Source organism: Talpa occidentalis, unplaced genomic scaffold (genome assembly GCF_014898055.3).
Source record: "Talpa occidentalis isolate TD23 unplaced genomic scaffold, MPIMG_talOcc4v2.1 talOcc4.1043, whole genome shotgun sequence".
NCBI lineage: Eukaryota > Metazoa > Chordata > Mammalia > Eulipotyphla > Talpidae > Talpa > Talpa occidentalis.
Genome location: NW_023601042.1, coordinates 6,160 through 13,151, shown reverse-complemented (window position 1 = coordinate 13,151; position 6,992 = coordinate 6,160). Strand labels below are relative to the sequence as shown.

The window sequence follows — 6,992 nt, the reverse complement described above, 5'->3', positions numbered from 1 at the left end:
ACCTCCAAATTACCTTTGCAGTGATTATTTAGGAATAAGCTGGGGTTGTTATTGAACCCCTTCATGGATGGGGTACACAGCTAGGGTCTCTAGAATATACAGGAGGGCTACAAGGCTCTGAGCTCCTTGTGAATACAGCAAAGGGAAAAATTTCAAGATCCAATAGGATCCTCACCTGTAGAATCCAGGGAAGTTTTCCCTTCTCACAAAGATGGCTGCTGAATCCCCACTCTGTCTGGTCTTCCTTGAGCTCAGATTCTTGTATCTTTCACCTACATTTAAGGATATTATTTCCTTTGACTGTTGAGTTACACAAAATGAAAGACTTTCATAGGCAGAGGAGAGCAGTAACAGTGAAGTTATGCTAGTCAAAACAGTGGGCTGGTTATTGCAAGATTATTTTAAGGGGACGGCAGGGTCTATCAGGCAATGAATTCTCTACTGCTAATCCCTTGATTCCTGATTGACTGGTTTAAGATTCCAGTTCTGGAGAGCCAAACCTAAATTAGGTCTTGCTTTGGTGACACTGGGCTTGGCATAAGCCACTCCACTCTGGGTGAAGAATAAGTCATCCCCAAATTTCACTTTCATGTTAGGGAGTTAACATGTCCAGAACAGGTTTAAGACATGTTACCTTGGCATATGAACTATTTCCAGCTAAGGTCCGTTGAAGGCTTCAAGAGAAAAATGTCACCATTTCCTTTACTACCTGGAAGAAAGCAGATTGTGAAGTTACCCAGATTTAGCATTATCACCAGAATTTTCCATTGGAGAAACCTATCTATATGGCAGGGCAAACATCTGATTACAGACATCTTGGGGGGTGGGGGTGAAGAGGTTTGGTTGTTGTTGTTTTTTGTCATATAAGTCATTCTCTTCTCACCAGGTGATTTCTGCTCCTCTCTGTCCTTGATACCCCAGGCCCCATCTTATTCTTTAGCTCAAGGATAAAAACTCTTAGTACTATTTACAGCCAAGTAAATTCCCCATAAGTATGTAACTCAACTTGTCCTCTTCTGCCTCCTAATCTGCCTGGTATTAATTTATTGCTCTATCAGCCAGAGAAAGAACCTTAAGGGGCAAGGGGAAATTTCCTCTCTGCTCCTACATGAGCCTGTTACCTTATTTTTTAACAGAAAGTAAGTCTGACACCTGTTACTCCCTCTTGACTGGAAATGAAAGTCTACTAAGCTCTTTATTTCAGATAATGCTAACTAAGGCAGTGGATTTTCCTGTGCTACAAATTAATCACATTTACTACTAACATCTAAAGTATATAAAAAAGAGTGGGTGTTTCTATTTATGTTTAAACATAGTTTTAGATGCCACCACCAGAGGGCTCCTCTGGCGTATTTTAAGCACTTGAATAAACCATTTTTTTTTTTTACAGAAAAGGCTCTTGTTTATTTAGCATGTTTAGTTCACACACTCTGAGACTTCCTCACTCTTCTGTCTCCTTTAACATGTGGACCCACTCCCTGGTGTCCAGGACACACTGGTAACTTATTTCTCCTCCACCCACTTCAACCCTTTCCTCTTCTTTTACTCTTCCAAGTGCTTCATAATGGTGGAAAATTCCCCATGACTTCTAGGCACTCTCACCCTCAGAAAAGCATATGTCCCTCTCCAGCTGACTTCTAGACAGGAAATACTGGAGTCCAGGCATCTGCAGAAGTCAAGAGCTCCTGGAACATAGGCCTTAGGCGTGTCCTCGGTGCAATGTGTGCAGGTCCTGCCCGGTATATGCTCTCTCTTTTCAGTGCCTTCTGGACTTTTAAACAGAAGTTTAAAAAAAAAAATCAATGTTTGCATACAATAATAGATATCTATTTTAATTGTACAGACTAATGAGTTTTGATAAAGGTTGCTGTCTGGGTATCATTTAATAAGGTTATCATTTAATAATACTAAGCCCCCCACCCTTTGCCCAGCAGGAAGGTTTGGGAGGCTCAAATAGACAAAGGGAATTGATAAGGTTGCTATGGGCTCCAGGCCATAATGTTGATCACTTTGACCCTTGAGGGAGAATGAGGAAACAGGGCCAGGAGACATTCTTTGTCAAAGATAAACGCCCAAGGCCAGACATCCCAGCACTAAGTGGCCCAAACCGACTCCCCAGTCATAAAATGCCCATGAAAATCAGTTATAAAAGGGAGGCCCAGGTCCTTCTCAAGTAGACCTCTCCTGTCTCCCTGCTTCTCTTAACAGTGTATTTCAATAAATTCCTTTTTCTGTTCTCTACTCTGTCTCTGGTGAATTCTTTCACTCCCACACCTCACCCTGATCTTCTGCCCAAGACAGTTTCCAAGAAACAATCATATTTCTATCATCCCCAAAGGTAAGTGCCCCTACCCCCGCCCCCTCCAGGCAACAACTCTTAATGTAATTTCAGGTCTAGTCTCCCAGCCAGGAATCCATCCTAGGCCGCAGCGGCAGCGCTGAGTCCTAAACACTAGACCACTATGGTTTGGTGTCTAACAAATCCGCAGCAGGAACTTCGCTGACTCTCAGGCAAGCAAGCGAAAAGAGGCAAATTTGTTTAGAGAAATAGCTAAAAGGAAACATTTATTAAGGAGAAAAGGAACAAACAAAGTGGGACTCCCAGGCCCTTGGAACCAGGTCAGTGAGGGCAAGGAAGACGCTGTGGAGTCATGCCTCAGGGAATATATTCCTTCTTTCCCTAATTATTCTCAAGGCCCATCAGTCTCTTTGTGATTGGTTAGTCTTCTGTGGTCTCACTTACTCTGTCTTAAAGTCTCTGTGCCCAGAATTACATCTTGCTTTACAGCGCTTACCTTTGGGTCCTTTTTGATTGCCTCATTTTGGGAATGGAAATGTCCTGATGTCCCTGGGGGGTGGTGGTGTTGATGGGGTAGTGTGGTGTTTTATTAATCCTCTTTGAAATTTGTTGCCCTTATCTCTGGAGCCTCCCTTATTCCTCAGATGCTTTTTCCTATTCTATTCTTACCCTAGAAGCTATCTGCTTGCCCTAGGACTCAGTACCCTAAAAGTTGAGGCCATTAAAAAGTGTTAACTGGAAATAAAATCTCAATGAGAGTTAGAGAAAGTTCATTAGATAAAGTGAGGATTAAAATCTGAAAAGCAGACTGACAGATTTTACCACTTGTGAGGTGTTACAATAAACACAGGTCTGAATTCAGTTTCTATAGGAAGGAACACTGAGTGTTTGACATTAAGAACATAATTTTTGATAACAATTCTAGTTCTAAGTTGTCCTCACCCAAAGATATATTCATGCCAGAGGAAGGTATTTCGGGATTTAATTTCTTTCTTTCTAAAGAATGTCCTAAAAAGATGCAAAGGTTGAGCACCGTTATTAAATTTTCTTTATCTGACTCTCTGGTCCTCAGTGAGTGTGAAAAGACTGGCTTAACTTCAGGCAGCAGAATTTCTGTATAAGGACAAGAGGGAGCCTACTCATATTTTAATTCTACGAAGAAGGCTTGGCTCCTTTACCTGCTGAACAATGGTAGTGGGTGAGGGGCAGAAAATATTATATGTTCACAAAGGCAATTCACTTTTATTGGGAATCAAATTCCAATTTGTATAGCACAGATTTAGGTAGAAAAACAATGTTCCAAAGAGGGACAAAGGGCAGATATTTTTCTAGAGACAGAAAGGAGGAAGAGGTAGTGGGTGGTAATGGTCAAGTGGCAGGGGTCACAAGATACAACAGGATATTCTTCTCACAGATTGATAATCTGTCCCAGTATAAGGGTCTAAACCAATTTAAACAGGTAAGTGGTTTTGTGGCAGCTCCAGCTTCCATTTTAAAATGTCTTCATTTATGTCACATTTTACATATGCAATGTAAACTATTACATATATTTTCTAGTTGTTTAACTTTCCTTATGATATCTTCTTGCTGTATACACATTTAACATTTTAATGTATTAAGTCCATGAAGGTTTTTAGTTGTGATTTTATTTTTGTTTTTTAGGTAATGGTGGCTTATAGCACTGTATATGTTTTAGGAGTTACAGGCTCATACCTTTTCAAATTGATTTTTAATTTTGTCACCATTCTGAGAAAGATTATTTAACAGAAATCTTTTTTATTCTTTCTTTTTAATTTAGAACTTATGTGTATACATTAGAAACAAATTTCATTTTTTACTCTGTTTGGAATTTGTACGCTTAGGAGTCAAACTTAGTTTTTTCCAAACAGTATTTTACTATTGAATTTGCTTTCTTCATCTCATGCTTTGAAAGTAATACCTTACAGGCCTCCCTGGTGGTGCAAGGGGTTAAGACGCAACCTATGAAGCTATCTGCAGCCACTGCAGCACGGGTTTGATCCCCGGCCAGGGAGGTGACCCACATGGCGCAGCAGACCTCTCCTGACTCGCCCACTGAACCCCTCAGCAGCGTACTTCAGTAGATTCGCCTGTTCTGTTCCCAACTCTGTCTCTGGTGAATCCTCTCAGCCCCCGCACCTCTGGCCTGTACCCTACTTCTTGTATACATACATAAATCTTTAAAAAAATATTAAAGTAACACAACTTTGAAAATGTATGTATAGCCAACAGTTCCCCTTGGGGGCTTTGAGATCACACCTGTTATCTGACGGCAGAAGTGTGGTTGGGGCCTTGCAAATTAGTGGGCAGCAATCAGTAGCTGTGGAGGAAGATACAGAGTCAGAGGCTGAAGAGCAGGAGGATGTGAAATTTTTAAGTGTATCTGGGAAGGTTCTGCAACTGGAAGTGGTAGCAAGGCCCCATAGAAAAGAAGTAAAACTTGCTGCTGATGGAAATCCTGGTGAATATGATATGAGGAGGAGAAGGAAGAGGAAGAGGAAGATGAGAACACACTGGTAAAAAAAATTACAAGATACTCCAGCCAAAAATGCACAAAAGTCAAACCAGAATGGAAAAGACTTAAAACTATCAACACCTAGATCAAAAGGACAAGAATCTTTAAAAAAAAAAACTGGGAAAAACTCTTAAATCAACAAAAGGACCTATACTTCTCTAGAAGACATTAAAACAAAAATATAAGCAACATAGAGAAGGTGGTTCTCTTCCCAAAATGGAAGGCAAACTTGTCAATTATGTGAAGAATTGTATCTGGATGACTGATCAGAGGCTAGTCAAGATCTCTGGCAGTGGAGGAAGCCTCTTTAAGAAAATAATTCAAACAGTTTGTTAAAGTTTTCCATCTTATTTCATTTCTGTAACTGCTGATACCTGGCTGTCCTGTTTATAATGCAGAGTGAGAACTTTCCCTACCGTGTCTGATAAATGTTGTCCAGGTTTCATTGCCAAGAATGTGCTGATGAATTGTGCCTGTTTAGTTTTTAAAAATGGAACTACACCCTTTACTTGGTTTAAAGTATGTATGGAATGTTTTCACAGGACTTCATAGTAGTGGTGTTCAGAGAAATGGAGATGGTGGGGAGACAAAAATATACATGTGAAATAAACTCAATATTTCAATAAAGTAGAGAACCAAAACAAACAAATTCAGATTTAGGTTAGGTGAGATCTTACTCAAAAGAAATGAACAGGAAGGATAAGGAAACTGGCAAAAAAAGGTGGGGAGATGTTGCTAACTATTGTTGCTACTAGAGTACAAGGCTGGGGAAAGTTTCACATTGCCAGCCCCCTTATGCATTATGAATATCACTTATCACTGAGTAACTCAGAGGTGATCATAAACCTTCTAGGTAGGGTGAGACAGGAGTGGAGAAACAGTACCATGATAACGAGTGTTAGCTTTGTTCCTGCAAAATCAGTGCAACCCTCTTTTGAGAGGTGGTAGTAAAGGTCAGGCTCTCAAGAGGCATGCTTGTAATGAAAAAGAGAAACATTAATAAGAAAGGTGTAAGAGACCAGTGGATGAAAATCTTTTGATTTTCAACTGCTTGTTGAATTTTCAAGTTAAGATATTAATGTCATTGGTGCTATTACCCAGTCTTGTTGCCAGTCATGTAAGGGCATTTATGACTTGAGCATTGTGCTAGACTGTCTAGTCACCCAGTCAATGGCTTGTGCTGGGAAGAATCTAGAGCATGGAAGCACAATCTGTGCTGGTGATGAGTCCTTCAAAGCATATATCAAGTGTTTGGACAGTGTTTTTCCAAGATTTTGGAGGAAAAGGCCTGCTACAAGGCAACCTAGAGTCCTCCTAACTCTCTGAACTGTCAGATTTTAGTTCTTGGTCAAATGTCAAGGGGAGGATGGAAACATTAATCTAGAGGTTGTAGCCAAGTGTTGCTACTTTGTTATAGTAGCCCTAGAAAATTTATATACCAACAGAGAAAACTATGAGGTTAATAATTCTGAGCTGTCATATGCTGTCACAGTATAGAAAACTAGTTGAGCTTAAGAATATACATCTCATTACTTTTTTATAGTTATATGCTTCCTTGTAGTATAACTTCTTAATATGGCAAAAATGAAGATGTTCAGGAGCCTCCCTGGTGGCACAAGGGGTTAAGTCTCAACACTATGAAGCTATCCACAGCCACAGTAGCACAACAGAAGCCCGGCCAGGGAGCTGACCCACAAGGCACAGCAGATCTCTCCTGCCTTGCCTGCTGCTCCCCACAGCAGTGTATTTCAGTAGTTCCCCCTATTCTGTTCCCCACTCTGTCTCTGATGAATCCACACACACACACACACACACACATACACAGACACACCTGTGCCTCTGACTTACACCCCACTTCTTGTATGCAGAAATAAAGAAATCTTTTTTAAAAAGAACTTTAAAAAAATAATTGCTGAAAACCATGTCAATCTGAGAAATGGACTATATGTCCTGATCCAAGAGATCCAAATAGTTCCAAACAAAACAATAACAAATACACACACAAAAGGACATATTATAATAAAGCTGTTGAAAGTCAATGATTAGTAACAAATACTAAAAGTGTCAAGAGAATAAAAGGGAACCCTATAAGGGAACATGAATTCGAATGTCAGCAGATGTTTTAGTAGAAACACTACAAGCAAGAAGGGAATGGCAGGA

General features: G+C 40.2%; 1 pseudogene; it reads left to right on the top strand.

The window, feature by feature from the left end:
• The first annotated feature begins 1,719 nt into the window (after nucleotides 1–1,719).
• LOC119237853 (nucleophosmin-like) lies at nucleotides 1,720–5,143 on the top strand (annotated as a pseudogene).
• Nucleotides 5,144–6,992: the final 1,849 nt, after the last annotated feature.